This window comes from Hydra vulgaris, chromosome 12 (assembly GCF_038396675.1).
Source record: "Hydra vulgaris chromosome 12, alternate assembly HydraT2T_AEP".
Classification (NCBI taxonomy): Eukaryota; Metazoa; Cnidaria; class Hydrozoa; order Anthoathecata; family Hydridae; genus Hydra; species Hydra vulgaris.
Genome location: NC_088931.1, coordinates 1,597,923 through 1,613,763, shown reverse-complemented (window position 1 = coordinate 1,613,763; position 15,841 = coordinate 1,597,923).

The window sequence follows — 15,841 nt, the reverse complement described above, 5'->3', positions numbered from 1 at the left end:
CTTATGAGCATCATGTTTGCTGACGACACCAATTTATTTTTATTAGACAAAGATATAAACTTTTTTTAAATATGAATAAGGAACTTTCTACTTGGTTCAAATGCAATAAATTAACCTTAAACATTGACAAAACAAAATAGATTCTTTTTAGTTCCTCAACAAAAAAATGTCTTTTGCCAAAAGATTTGCTTAAACTTTTTATCGATAGAGTAGAAATTAAAGAAGCTTTCTTTATTAAGTTCTTTAGTATTTATCTTGATAAAAATCTATCATGGAAAACTCATGCTGATTATATATCAACAAAAGTTGCAAAAAATTCTATAGACTTCTCATTTATTCATAGCTATATAAACTATGCGAATATTGCCTGGGGAAGTACAGGTAAAAATAAGTTACTAGGTCTTTATCAGCACCAGAAAATGCAATGCGCGTAATACATTTTTCAAATCGTTTTTCAAATACGAAACCTTTATTCGAATATATGAATGTTTTAAATCTTTATGAACTTAACATTTATAATGTTTTACGTTTTGTTGTATGAATAACCCATTATTAAATGTTTTTAAAGATATTTATGTTTTAAAGACCCTTAAAGAATAAGATAATATGCTCTAGAGGTAAGACTAAAAAGTACATTTCATTTTTTCGGAAATGGCATAGCGACAAAAGATGAAATTTTACTTGTATTAACTTAAAATAATAATACTTTTTTCCAAATCGAAAAAAAACTCCCCCACCAGTGCAGATGAAAATTTGGTCGCAGCTCTTTAAAAATGCAAAAAAAATCAAGTTTTTGCATTTATAGTAGGGACAGGGTCACTTAATAAAATTTAAAAAATACCACGCAAGTTATTTTTGTAGCTTAATCTATCTACTATTAGATTATGTTTTGTTTGATCTTAACCCTTTGTAATCATGTGTATATTTGAGAGGTTGGGGGGGGGGTTAATTTTTTTTCATGTACTTTAAATATAAAGCATTTTTGTAATTGAACATTTTTTATGTAAAGAAAGACTATTTTATGGTTTTTATCTAAGATTTATCAGTTGTTTTAAGTTTTAAACAATGATAAGCTACAACCATTAAGTTTACTTCTCCATCTACTTTTGTTTCTAAAAGTTTCAATGAGGTCTTGACTAGAATTAGAACCACGTTCTACACTGTATTGTAGAACAAAAAGACCAGTGACAAATTTTTGAAAGATCTTTTATAATCTGGAAATAAGTATATAATATATAGCGATATAACACATAGCACATATTTTATTCATTACTTTACAGGTAATAAATAAAAATAGGAACAATATGCTTTTTAAAATTTCTGAAAGGTTGGAGATACTGTCTATCTTATTATCTCCATTATCGCAAGTATCTAAACATTTTATTGTTTCCTGAAATTTTTTACTAACCAACCTTTGTTTGTTTCCAAATGGATTCTTATAAATTTCTTACTTACTTTCTATTTTGCAAAATTTTTTTCGCTATCCTTTCTAATCATTGAGAAAATTTACATCTTCTTGTCTACTTTTTAAAACTTGTGTTTTATCTTTCAAGATGATAAGTTTTTTCATTTTTCATTAAATAAATCTTCCTCTTTTAAAACCACTTTTTTGCTTTTATTGTTTTGTTTTTGTTTCAGTTCTTTCTATTCCTTTTTAAGTTAACATTCTTGTCTCTAAATGGCAAAGTATAAGATATCATTAGAGATGTCGTAGCTAAAAACATTTATATATTGATATTTTTATCATAAAAACATATTACTATATTCTTTAGTCAATTTAAATTTGGACTGAATTGTAAATTTATAAGCATTTTACTATAATATAGTAAATATCTGATATGTTAGTCAGTACTTTCTGCACCTAATAGAGGGTGCATGGTAAATTTTTTAACTATGAGACAACCTCCTATTTCAATACATTGAGCCGTAAAAAAATAGACATGAAGCAATATTAATTGTAGAAATGTTTGGAAAATTAACACATAGAATAACCTCTGTAATACAGTTTTCATAATAAGCAAGTGTTATTGGTTATGTATTATGTGTAATGTGTTATATATAATTTTAATTCTTTTTCCAACATGAAAAACTTCAGAATGAGATATTTTATTTTAACAATTGCTTCTTGACATTTTTTTTATTTACAAAAAAAGTAAAAAAAACTCACAAAATTTTTTTTTGACTCCTCCCCCTCTCCTCCTACTCTCAACAACCCATTGAAACGTTTAGAAACAATAGAAGACGGAGAAGCAAACTTAATGGTTGTAGCTTATGATTGTTTAAAATAACTGATAAAAAAATCTTGAATAAAATCCATAAATAATCATACCCCAAACACGCACCCTTATTGCAAAGAATAAATTTAGTTTGCGAAATAGAAGCTTTTTATAACGAATCCTTTTGTCAAACAAACTTTAATCAATTTTGTATAACTTATCGAGGTTCTCATCTTTGTTCAGCCCAACTTTGATTTGTCATAGGCCGGGGTTTGTTAACAAAAATGCTTTTAAAAAAAAGACTTTCTTTAGACACATTTAGTAACTAATTTATGAACGGTAGTAAATAATTTATGAACGGTATTTTAAAGATCTAAACTAATTGATTTAATCCCCAAAAGATCTCACATTTTAAGAGACCCAATAACCGGATTTACAAGGTTAAAGTTTTGCCGTATATAAAAACCATCCTTTGATTTTAATTGGGACGGTTTTTACTAACTAAATAAAAATCAATTTGTCTTTTTCTTTAACTACCTCCCAAATAATTCATATTTATAATTTCAAATTTTGTTAATGTATTCTTCAGTAACTTGGACGCTTTACGATATGTGTAACCTGGCTTCTAGATCTCCGTTTTTTATCTCCGTTTTTTAACGATGATAATTATTTATCATTTATCATCTGCTTCAAAAGAGGATTGTGTTTAAAACGCAGATACTATTTTTATCCAAATTTTTTGTTTTTATTTCTTCTGTCAATGTTTATCTCAAAGTTCAATATTAGAAAATATAAAAATAGCAAGTGATGTTTACACAGAAAAATATAAAAATCTGTTCCATATTACTATTGCTATCGGACTCAGGTTCTAATTGTTCATCTGACAATTTGTCACTACCTTCCTCTTGATGATTATTACTATGGTTGTTGAAGCTATTGCATTTGTAAAGATCTATGCAAATTACGCCAGCTTTATTGCAGGAATATCTTTTTGTGTAATCACCACGCCAATAATTATGAACAAAATCAAGCACCGAATCTGGTGCAGCAAGCAATTCCATTTAAGATATCGCAATGGAACCTTAATCATTAAACCAACTATTTCCAAAATAACCTTGGTGGATTAATAACTGCTATATGTAATCGTTTTCGTATAAAAGCTTTATATTTAGCTCTTTTTATGTGCTGCAGAAACGTTACCTTATTCGGTGGTAACATTTCCTCGCTAAAATTGTCAATTTTAAATGTGTAAAGAGCTACATTAACTGATTCGTCTTGTTTAGGCCAGTATAAATCACAGACATATCTTTGGAAAAAGCTCTAATAAAGAACTTTAAAGGCGTAAAAAATTATGAAAATTGAACAAACTACAAAAGTTTATCAGGTTTTAAGTAACACATTTTTAATATACGGATTTTTTGAAGAAACTCTGGTAAAAATTAAGTTTTTCTGAGCCTAAACTGTTATAACTTTGTCAACTGTTATTAAAACGTCTAAAATTTGGTCTCAAAAGGAAGTTGTAAGAGCAGGCTACAAATTTAAAATAGTTTTTAGCAACAGGGCGCAATTCAGTGGGCCGAAAGGGAATGGGGGGCACTAATCCACCATCCATAATGTGAAAAAATTCATTTTTTTAAACTTATATTATAGAAAGTTGTAATTTTTATATACAAGAAACTGTTATAATTTTGTTTCCATGACCACTGTTAAATATGAGAGCTGTACTTTTGAGTTTAGGGTGTTGTGATGGTTTAACACAACGTATTATTAAAAATGACTAATTATTATAAATATTTTTATCTTTAATAAAATGAGTAAATCTAATACAAAATATAAAAATTATATTTCACTACTTTACAACAACATAAAATAAGAGAAATAAGTATAAAATTTATAGTAAAAGTTATAAGTAAAAAAAATAAAAATAAAACATTGTTTTGAAACAAGAATTGTAATTAGTTTGTCTTGGCTTTTAGTAAATGATTAAAAATTTAAACTCCAATAATGAAACTTAATACTCAATGTTATTGGTAGAACCAATAAGAGAATGTAAGATAAAGTCATCTATCAAAAAATTCCAAGTCACACCACTTGTAGACGCCTTTTTGCAAGTCACATCACTTGCAGCACCTAATTTGTAAGTCACACCATTACTATAAATTTTGTGAAGTCTTCTACTTGTTGTCTCTTCTTTGAGTAACTTATTAACTGTTATCGAGAAATAACTCTTATATTGTCAATTCAAAACATCTTCTACTGCAATAAGACATGAAAAATCTTGTTCAATAAATAACGAAATTATCAATGGAGCATAAATTGGTTACAGATTCTGAAATATTTGGGATAAGAGAATTTTCAAAAAAATCAGCTGTTCTAAAAACAGTGCACCTGGATTATATTTGCAACTTTTAAATGTTTGCAAAGCATCTTTTTACTACCTGGATATCAGCAACATCGTCAAAACTTCCATTTTCTGCTGATACATAAAATACTTCCATCCAGGGTCCAGTGAGAAGTTTTCCAAATACAACCAGCAGGCACATTTGTTTTATGGCATTTATGTTACAAAAAGCTGCTTGCTGAAGACTTTGTAAATTAGTCATTTTACTGTTCCAAGAGTGTGAAATTGCTTAAACTCATAATAGTGTTTAATAAAAATAAAACAAGTATGGAGAAGTATGTGAAGACGGTTGCCAAGATACCTTAGAATGATACATGGTTTGCTAGCGTCTAAAAAATTAACAAATAATTTAGATGACCTTTGACGTTATTGAAACTCAATTTGTTCATAGCCAAAACATTTTTAATTGCTATACAATCATTATCAAGTTACTCAGAATTTTTAGATTTTAGAGACTTCAATGTTGAATGACATGAAGTGACAATTGTGTCAAGAGGGTAAAAATGGTGGTTTAGCTCATTCATATATATATATATTTTTTAAAACATCTTCGCTTCCAACAAGGCTGTTTAAACACTAATTAAAGTTAGAAGTTACTGAAAGGAAAAAGATGAAGATTGTAGAGCAAGATAACGATTGACGGACGACTTAAAGGATTGCAAATTATATGAATCAGGAAAGCAAGATGGAGGAAGCGAATTCCAAAGAGCTGATGTTCGAGGAAAAAAACTAGACGAATAAGCGTTTTTGGAGCTCTAAGGAACAGTCACAGAAAAAGGATCAAACTTAATTGAATGACGAGTAACACGAGAATGAATTTTGTACATGGCACAAGAGACACTAGCTCTTTAGAGCAGTGCCCATTATAGTATTTGTAGAAAAGAGAAAGAGAAGCAACATTACGACGATGTGATAATGGTTGGAGATTGGCTGCAAGAGCAGGTCCAACTATGTTTACAATGCGTTTTTGCACCTTGTCTAAAAGAGAAAGGGCATCATTAGAAGAACCGCCCCAGATATGACAACAGTATTCCATACAAGGCCGGATTTGAGATTTATAGAGATAGAGAATAGAATCCGAAGTAAGAAAGTGACGAGCTCGATAAAGAGATGCAACCTTAGCAGATGCTAATTTTGCAACTGATTTGATATATGGTTTCCAAGAAAAATTGGAAGTAAGGGTTAATCCTAGAAGATGAAGAGTGGATGACTCATCGAGTACATCACCGTTCATAAATATAGGAAGATCTAAATTATTGCGATAACGATAGGCTGAAAAAAATTGAGTTTTATCTGAATTAAAGTTCACCAGCCACTGTGAGCTCTATGCTGTAGCAGAAGTGAGATCCTTTTCAAGCTCAAATTCCCCCTCCAAGCAATCAGAGGGTGTTGGTTTCTTATCACGACAAGAATAAATGGTAGTATCATCAGCAGACAATGCCACCTTAGATGAAAGAATATCTGGAAGATCGTTAATGTAAATTAAAAAGAGTATAGGGTCAAGGATTGACCTTGAGGAACCCCTGAAGTTACAGAATAAGAAGAAAAGTGCTGTCCATCGAGGACAACTTTTAAACTACGATTGGAAAGAAAGGATTCAATAGTTTTAAAGATGTTGCCTGATACACCATATGAAGAAAGCTTTTGAAGAAGACCAGCACTTGTTGAATAGTTTTGAGAGTATAGACGACAGCTCCCGAGAACACCTCTGCAAGACAATAACAGGCATGTTGTCCGGGCCACAAGTTGTAGAAGAGTCTAGACAGGAAATCACTTTAGATACAGAAGCTGGAGTTATATGAATGTCAAGCAATGGATCAAACTGTTTGTTGGCAATATCAGGTAGAACGCAACTAGTGGAATCAGGAGATGATATTGATGAAAAGTTTTTAGCAAACAATTCAGCTTTGTCTTTAGGTGAGGTGACAAAGTCTGAAACATACAAGAGAGGTAAAATTAAAGATTTGCCCTTATTATTGATATTATTAAAGATTCTCCAGAAGTCACGAGAGCCTAATTTTTGAGATGAGATACGAGATTTCATGACCTGGGAATAGCGGGTTTTGGCGTTAGACGAAACCTTTTTTTTGGCGTTAGACAAAACCTTTTGCCAAAGATTTCGCAAATTTTGGTTTTGGTAAAATAGTTTGCTGCAACTCTGTTTGACACTGTGTTGAATATATATGAGATAATCAAACTATAACTGTTTTCAAAAGACAGAAAGTAAAAATTCAGAAGAAATAAAAGCTATATGAAATATTGCTTTACATATATGATTTTCATAATCATCAGCTGTCCCTTCAGGTAATTGGTCTAGAGCAATGACTTGACATTAATTCTTTGCCATTAGGTATATGCTGTTAATATGAACACCTTCTTGAGTTGTGGCATCAAATCCAAGAGTACCATTACTATTATTGATAGCCTGTAGGTTTGATATAATGCCAAGCTCACGAGCTTTTTGCTCAACAGTATTACTCTGGGGAATACCCAAAAACTCAACACCAAAATATTGTATAATTTTCTCAAATAGAAATGAAATGTTACCTGTAGGAACATTAGACAATAACATGCTATAAATAACAGCCTAGTAGTTTGTAATGTATATATATAACAAATATATGTAATAAATATAAGTAATAAATAGAATAAAATAAATGTAATAAATAAAAGTTTTACAGTCACCTGACCTAAATGCAACTATACAATCGCCCTACTCCAATTGGGTCATATCATTTTCTAACATAGCAATTGTAATTTTATTTTCTCCAGTTAAATTAAACAGTGTTATGTTTGAGCATTACCCGTCTTAAATTTTTTCTCTCTTTAATTTTTCTTGCCTTTCTTGTAATTATGAGATTGAAAATATGCTTATTATAATAATATGTTTATAGTTTTTGTTTTAGGTCTCTAAGTACTGCTCTTAAAGCTTTAATAATATCTTTTTTTTTCTTGTAACACTTTGCCTGAAAACTTTTAATTTATATAGCATGCTTTTTAATTTAGCTTTCACTAAAGCTATCTTATTTCTAAATTTTATAGAGGAACTAACAAACTTTGAAGATAAACAAAATGACAAACTATTTTTTAATATTTTTTTTCTTTGGAGTAAGTTTTTCGTACCGTTGTCAGCATTTATGCCGTGCCGACGTTGGCCGCCCGTATTGTTGCCGCGTTGGCTTGCACATTGTATTTACATCGGACCGTTAGAAGCAAGCTTCAGGCGGTTCAACAGCAGACCGATGGCGGTAAAACTCTAAATTTTTAACAGCGGTCCGTTGGCGGCAAGCCAATGTTGGAGCGACAGCGTTTTGATATAGGAGCTTCGGCAATTTGCGCGTCGATTTTGAGGCATGAACCTTCTTAATATTATTTTTGTACTTTCTTACAAAAAAATTATATGAAAAAAATATTAGGATTTCATAAATGAAATGGAGTAATACTTTTAAAAATAAATTAAATTAAGTAGTAGCTACATTTTTTTGGGTTTTTGTGTATTCTGTTTGCGAATATTTTGAAAATCATTAAATTTTTCTGTTTAAAAATTATAGTTTAGATGGAAGAAATTTATTTCGGACCTATTAATTAGGAGATATTTTTCAAAACTTTACGCTTTGCCTGATAAAAATAAATTTAAAATAAAATTACTTTGATTATTGAAAAATTAAGTTTTAATAAAACAAATGGCACCAAAAATCACAAGAAATTTATCAGCTACTCACTTAAGTAGATATGTTGGAAAAGGAAAACTTCTTTTACCATCTGAGCTCCCTACTGCAAGGGATATTTTACGCTATGGAATATTTTTGAGAGAGACCAGTGACCTTAACAAAAGAAACTATACTGTTGATAAACTAGTTAGTGATATGACTCTAGCTTTATCTGCTCAATGGAAAAAAGCTAATTGCAAGTTTTTACCTCCAGTAATTATTAAAGAATGTAGTATTAAAGCTAAACTAAAGTATCTGTCGGAAACTGTAGTTAAAGTAAGCCTAGGAAATGCAAAAAAATCAATAAAGGATACTCTTATTCCAAAAATGGACAAACTCTTCGATATTTTGTCCTGTAAATGTTTAATAATGTTTTGTTCAGAGTATGGTTGTGACCAAGACTGTAAAAAGCAGGCACATATTAAATGTACATGTGTACGTAAAAGTAAAATTCCTGTTATAGAACTCAGCTTTATCAAGTCACAGAGAGACAAAGTTGGAAGTTTTGCACATTACTGCATTGGTGGAGTTGACACTCTAGAATCAACAAAAATAAAACAAGTTATAAAGAGAAAAGTAGAGTATCAGCTGCAATTAGAAAAGAGAGATAAAAAAATTAAAAAAGAAGAAAAAGTCAACCAAATGATTCCAGAAGATTATATTTGCTTGGCACAGATTATTCAGGTAATAATAAAATATGTTTTTTAGTAATTAATATAACTTTTTTTGGAGAAATGAAATGTTGATATAGTGATTGTTTATAAAAATATCTCAATATCTTTTTTTTTTAGATTTTTTATAAACCAGTAACTTAATGTTAATAACAAAAAGTTTAAGTCTTGTATTTATTTTTTTCAGATTGAAAAAACAAATAAAGTTGAATCAGAACCGGATTTTTCAAGAGAACCAGAACCTTCTAATAGTATTGTAAAAGTTTATAACAGAATGGACATAACAAACATTGCAATGGCTAGTATGAGGCATCACACTAGCTTACGAGAAACTGCAGAAATAGCGACAGCAGCACTTATAGATGCAAAAATTATAACAAAGAATAATACATTGATGATTATTGATCACAGCAAGGTTAAAAGGGCCCAAGAGAAGTTAGCTATTGAATGAGCTAATAAATTTAATAAAGACCTTGAAAATAATGTGGTTTCCTGTATTTTTTTTGATGGCAGGAAAGATAATACAAAAGTATTATCAGAATTTGATGGTACGCATTTCCCTGGTCTTCTCAAGGAAGAGCATTATTCTGTCGTTACTGAACCAGGTGGAAAATATCTATTTCATTTTGTTCCTGATAAGACTGATCACAGAAAACATGCTGAGGTAATTGCAGACCACTTGGTTAACTGGTTGGTGGAAAGAAATTTAGGAACACAACTAAAAGCAATAGGAGGAGACAGCACTAATGTAAATACTGGTTGGGAAGGTGGTGTGATGCAATGGGTGGAAAGAAAATTGAGAAAGAGATTAGTATGGATTGTCTGTGATCTTCACACAAATGAGTTAGGTTTAAGACATTTAATTATAAGCTTAGACGGCCCAACAAAATGTCGAAGTAAGTGGTCAGGAATACTGGGAAAGATGTTAAATTCAGCAACAAGTCTTGAAATTAATCCCAGATTTACAAAAATTGATATTGGGTTTGCATTAATAGTTCTTAGCCCTGAAGTTATAAATGGTTTAAGTACTGATCAAAGCTATGCTTACCGAATAACAAAAGCAATAAAGTCTGGTGATTTACCTCAGCAGTTAGCAATTCTAGAAATAGGACCTGTTTGCCATAGCAGATGGCTCACTACGGCATTAAGATTTTGCAGGATATGGGTTTCTCAGCATGGCCTATATGGTATCAACCTTCAAAATCTTACATGGATTGTTGAATATATTGTAGGTGTTTATATTCCAAACTGGTTTAACATAAAAGTTAAATCATGTTGGGTTGAGGGACCAAGACATATTTTATACAATTTAGAACTCCTCAGAAGCCAGAGGGAACCGGTTCTTGATATTGTAATGCCCACAATTAAAAGATCAGCTTGGTATGCACATTCAGAAGCTATTTTACAAGCTATGATATGCAGTGACAGTAAAGTAGAAAAAGGTCAAGCTGTGGAGATTATTCTTAAACTCCGTGAAAAATATCATGAGCAGTCTAATACTGGTGGTTATAGCCATAGACATCGAAGAACACCTGATATTAACATTGATGCTAAAAATCTTTTTAGTCTGATAGACTGGAGCAATAATATAACAGAACCACCTTTGACATGCAGTTTTACATCTTCGGATATTAAAGACTTAATTGATAACCCCATGGTTGTTCCCCAATGGAATTCACATACACAATCAGTTGAGAGGTGTGTAAAGATGGTCACAGAAGCTGCAGGACATGTCCACACATCAGAAAGAAGAGAAGCTTACATAAGAGCCCAATTCATTAGCAGAGAGTTGATGTCTGCTAATAGGAGCAAGAAAGACATGATGGAACTTCTAAACTATAGTTAAAGTGATTTTTATTTTTTTATTTTTTGTTGAGCTCAAAAAATATATAACAATATGTTGTTGTTTTAATATTTAACATATATGTTTATATTTAATGAACATTTAATATTAAATAGATTGCTTATTATTTTTATAATATAGTAGTGTTTTTTAATATTATTAGTTGTCATAACATAACAAATTATATTTTTAGAGACAAAAATATATAGCCTTTTTCTAAAATTATTTTATTTTATGAGAAAGCACATATTACAAGGATAACACAAATTATAGGGATATTTAACAATAGAGCACAAAACCACCCTAAGTGTAAGAAGCCCTAAAATGTATTTTGTAACACAATATTTTGGTTTTTATAAGGATATTTTTTGGTGTGTGCTCACTGAGTAGTATACAGAATAGCAATAAACAGTAAAACTAAAAATTAAAAAAAATGTAGCTAGCGCTAAAGTTCAACAAAACGGAAGGTTACATTTCTTAATTATATATAAAATCCTAATATTTTTTCAATATAACTTTTTTTAAATCAATTTTTTTTTTAAATGACACACCCTAATGTATAACCTCGATAAATTAATGCTTAAATTGCGTTTAGCGACTCTAAACTCGACTCTCTTTAGCGATTTTAAAAATTCTTTTCAATATAAAAAGAAACGTTTCACTCTTCGGATACTACATACACAATTTGGATACTACATTTTTTTTTTTTTTTTTTTTTGTTATTTACCTTCTCAAGGCTGAGAAGGTCACTGCAGATGAGGAGGCTACTTAATAGTGGTTATAACCCTCTCTCAACTCTATAACTCGAAAAAACGAACCTTGAGGAACAAGTCCGCTGCGCGGAGAAACCCTAACCCTGACTACATACAGTAGAGAAACAATAATGTTAAACGAAAATCGCTTCACGTAGCGGTCAGCAGACTTTTAATGTAGCCCTGAAAGAAGACACTGATATATTAATCGAAATATAGAAATCAAGCAGTTAAGAGATACTAGAACAAACATAATAAACTAACCTTTTCGGTCTTTAAAGACACCTTTTGAAGGGCTTATATCAAATAGCAAGTTGATAGCAAGTTACTCCACGACTTTAGTGTATCTTTATTCAACAAAATGTAAATAAAACCAATCTAACGTTAATACCTAGTTTAAAAAAAACAAAAGCATAGTTATTTAAAAAGCTGTGGAAATACCTTTAAAAAAACAATATAAAAGTAAAGTAATACACATTATCTGACACCTGGATTTTTTTAGTAAGACATCAGACCGTCATCTTTAACTTACTGTAATACCAAACATGTTATTTTTTCAAAAATGACATGTCTGATAAATAATCATTCTGTCATTTTTGATCGAAATCAAAAAACTGTCATTCCATATAATAAGACCCTCAAAATGACGGTTTAATTTACCCTAAAAAACAGTTATATTAGGATGTTTAAATTACCTTAAAAAAAAGGCTACCTGGCATACTGATTCTCTATTTTCCAATATGATTGAGGATTTTAAATAAGTTTTTTTTTTCATTGTAAAACTACTAAAACCTATTTTCAAAATAAAGTCTGCTATCATATAATGAAAGATAAATTGTATTTGAAAAAATTACTTTAGTGCCTGGTTGCAATCCGAGCAGTTTTTTAACCATGGTGAACATAACCCTTTGAGGTGCATAAGCGTAAGTATCATGTGCACATCAGAAGCATAATATTAAACCACAAGCCTACTTCCACATACTGAGTTTTCAAAAGAAAGTTTACGAAAATAGTTTATAAAATTTTCTTAGATTTCCTGCATGAAACAACAACAACAAACTCAGTAACAAAACTTCAAAACACTGAGACACCTCATTCATCACATACTCAACCTTCTGATCAATAGCCTAATATTTATTAAACTAAATACTTTCATACAAAAAGTTGCAGGAAAAAAAAAAGATTTTCTTTGAATAAATACTTTGTCTGTATTTTTTAACTAAAAAAAAATTATTATACTATAAAAAATTAGATATTTCAATGTTTATTGTAAAGAAGATCTTTTAGATTGAATAAAATTTTTTAATGTAGACAGCAGTTTTCTGTTTTTCATTTTGCTGCTATTGTACTTTTCTTCACCAATTAGTACTGCTAGATTTCATTAAAAAGCTCCTAAGAATCAAACCTAAATACAAACATCAGGTTATATGAATTGGATGGACCCAAATCACAACTCAAACAAATATCAAGCTCGTAAAGAAAAAAATGAATCAACAAAACAATTGCAAAGAATATTTGTTAACTACTCAGCACAAAAAAAAATGCATCTTCTTAGTAAAAAGATCAGATATGTGTTAAAAATTAAAATCTGCCAATATACCAAATTTTGAAAAAAATTGAAGAATTAAGGCCTGAGTCAGAAATTGTTTGAAACCATTACTATTTACATTGAAGCAAGACATACACACTCTCAGAATATTAATTCTGTGATGAAAACTTTTCCTAATTTATTTGTAAGATGATCCGCATGAGTTGTTTTGACCAAAAAATCATTATTAAATAAAACAACTACAATAAAATAATACTTGCTACTATTTTAATGTAATTGTTTTAATACTACTATACGAATTAACGTTGACTCGATACGAATTGACTCGTTTTTATGTAAGCAAAAAAAGGAAAAAGCGCAACTTTTTCATTGCGTAATAAAAAGTAACTTTTAAATACAAATACTGCAAAAATTTTAAAAAACATAGAAAATCCTAAACGTCTTACTTAAATTGTAAACGTCTGGATATATTACAAATAGCATACTATTAAAAACGAGTTTTTATTTCTTTAAAATGATTATAAAAGTTTTTTTCATTTATTCAAAGTTCATCATTATTGGTAATAATATTGCGTGCTCCGCTGTGGAAAATGGTAGAGTGGTCATTTTTCAATCTCATTTTTGTCATTTTAAAGATTTTAAACTTGAATTTGCGTAAATAAGTTATAACATTGTAATTTTATATATATGTTTTGTCGCTTTTTAAAAAATGTTTTCATTATTTACACGACGATTTAACTTGTATTAGTTTTAAAAAAAAATCTCTTAAAGAGCGATTGGTTATTTGTATTAATTTAAAATAAATGGAATTTCAATTGCAATTCTTTCGTTTCGTAACTCAAAAAATAAGATATTCCACCACCAATCAATAGCGTTGCTTTTAATTAACAAATGACTTCAAACAATTATTTATTTACAAATAAAATGACTTCAAACAATTAGTAATAAAAGTTATAATACAAAACAAATTTTTAGGTAATTTAAATGATATACACTAATGAAACTAATGGATGTTTAAATAACTATAATCGTTTGGCTTCGCTACTTTTTCAGCTGCCACAAGCAATAAACTTATTTTCTGTATATAATCAGCTCAACGGTATTTTTTTTACAAAGATATGAGCTATTTTGGGAGGAAATCCTCCTTTACAATCGCTCGGTAACGTAAGTGATGCAACGTCAGTTAAATGCATGGTATCAAGACAAGCCGTTTATTTTCCTGAGTCGTTTACCTCTAATAAAATGTTTTTTATTTTTGTATTTAAAATTGAATTAATATCCTTTTGTCAAAATTTTCAATACGTTTTACAATACTACTTCGCAAAATTTTGTTCTTAAAGTTGAAACATTTTTTTACTTGTTTTTTCTGCGTAACGTAAGTTAAATGGTATTTTTTGATATAAGTTTTGATCATTATTTTCGAAGTTTACTTATTCATATTCATAATCAAAATTTTTTAGCTTATTTTATTCTTCAGACCAACAAAATTGATAAAAACTTGTTTAAGGGATTAAACGAGAGAGCTTTTGATAAAGTTGTTGCGACTGTAACATAAGTTAAAAATGGAACACGCCACAAAGTTGAGTCGTTATGCATGATACTTTGTTTCCATGTTATTTAGATTTTCGACATTTAGATCAATGGCTTAATGGAGACATTAAAAAGAGAATAATTTTTGGTTTTGAATATTTATTTTTAAGGAGCTAATAAATGTTTCAAACGGTTGCTACGAAATTCCCATATTTCTTAAGGTGCTTGAGAGGACATTCACTGATGCTTCTTTATCATTTTAGAAAAAATGTTTTCGACAATTTTTATTGTTTAATATCCAAGAAAGCAAAATTTTTAATTTTTAAACAAAATAAAACCAAGATACTACCTGTAACCAGCTGTTTTCTAAATTTTATAGTCAAACAAAATTTCTGAATATTATAGATAACCAAAAGGATAAAATTTCAGCAAGAATTATCCAAGGAAACTTAAATTTAATATTTTTCTAAAAATATAACTGATTATAATACTAATTTCTTTTATTAAAAGTAATGTAAAATAAAATAAAATAGAAGCGAGAGGGAGAAGAGGAGGAAAGGAGGGGGGGGGGCGGATGATTGGAAATCTATAAAAAGTGTTGACTGTCTTCTAAAAAAAAAAGCTCCTTAAATTCTGCTGACTGAACTGCATCAAGTACCGACTATATTCCTGAATGAACCGACTATAGTTTAATATGACCCTCTTTGGGGGAAGGAGGGGATATTGACGTACACACCCTTCAAACCGTCCCTAACTTGACGGGTTGAGACTCCTACACGCATCCTTTACACCACCTGTATAAAAATGATGTACCGCAGCCTTTTAGATATACATCAGAATAACTAACTGCTTCTTGTAGGATACCAAAAAGGTTAAATTAGGATTCAATCATACTGCACCTTTGCACCTCTTGCTTTCTTGAAAGCTAGCGTCAATAGACGATTGGTTAATTTTCTATTTGTATTTACAATTAAGGCGGCTTTTTCCGTTGATTTGATTGGTTTTGCTTTAACTTGTTTGCATTTTCAAATAGTCTTTTAATGTAAACAAGAAAAAACTTTAAAAAATAATGAGAAATAAAAAAACAGATTATTGATCTAGCTAAAAAATTTTACTTTTTAAAATTAATTTTTCAATCTTATTTTTATAGTATTTTATTAAAATTCTTT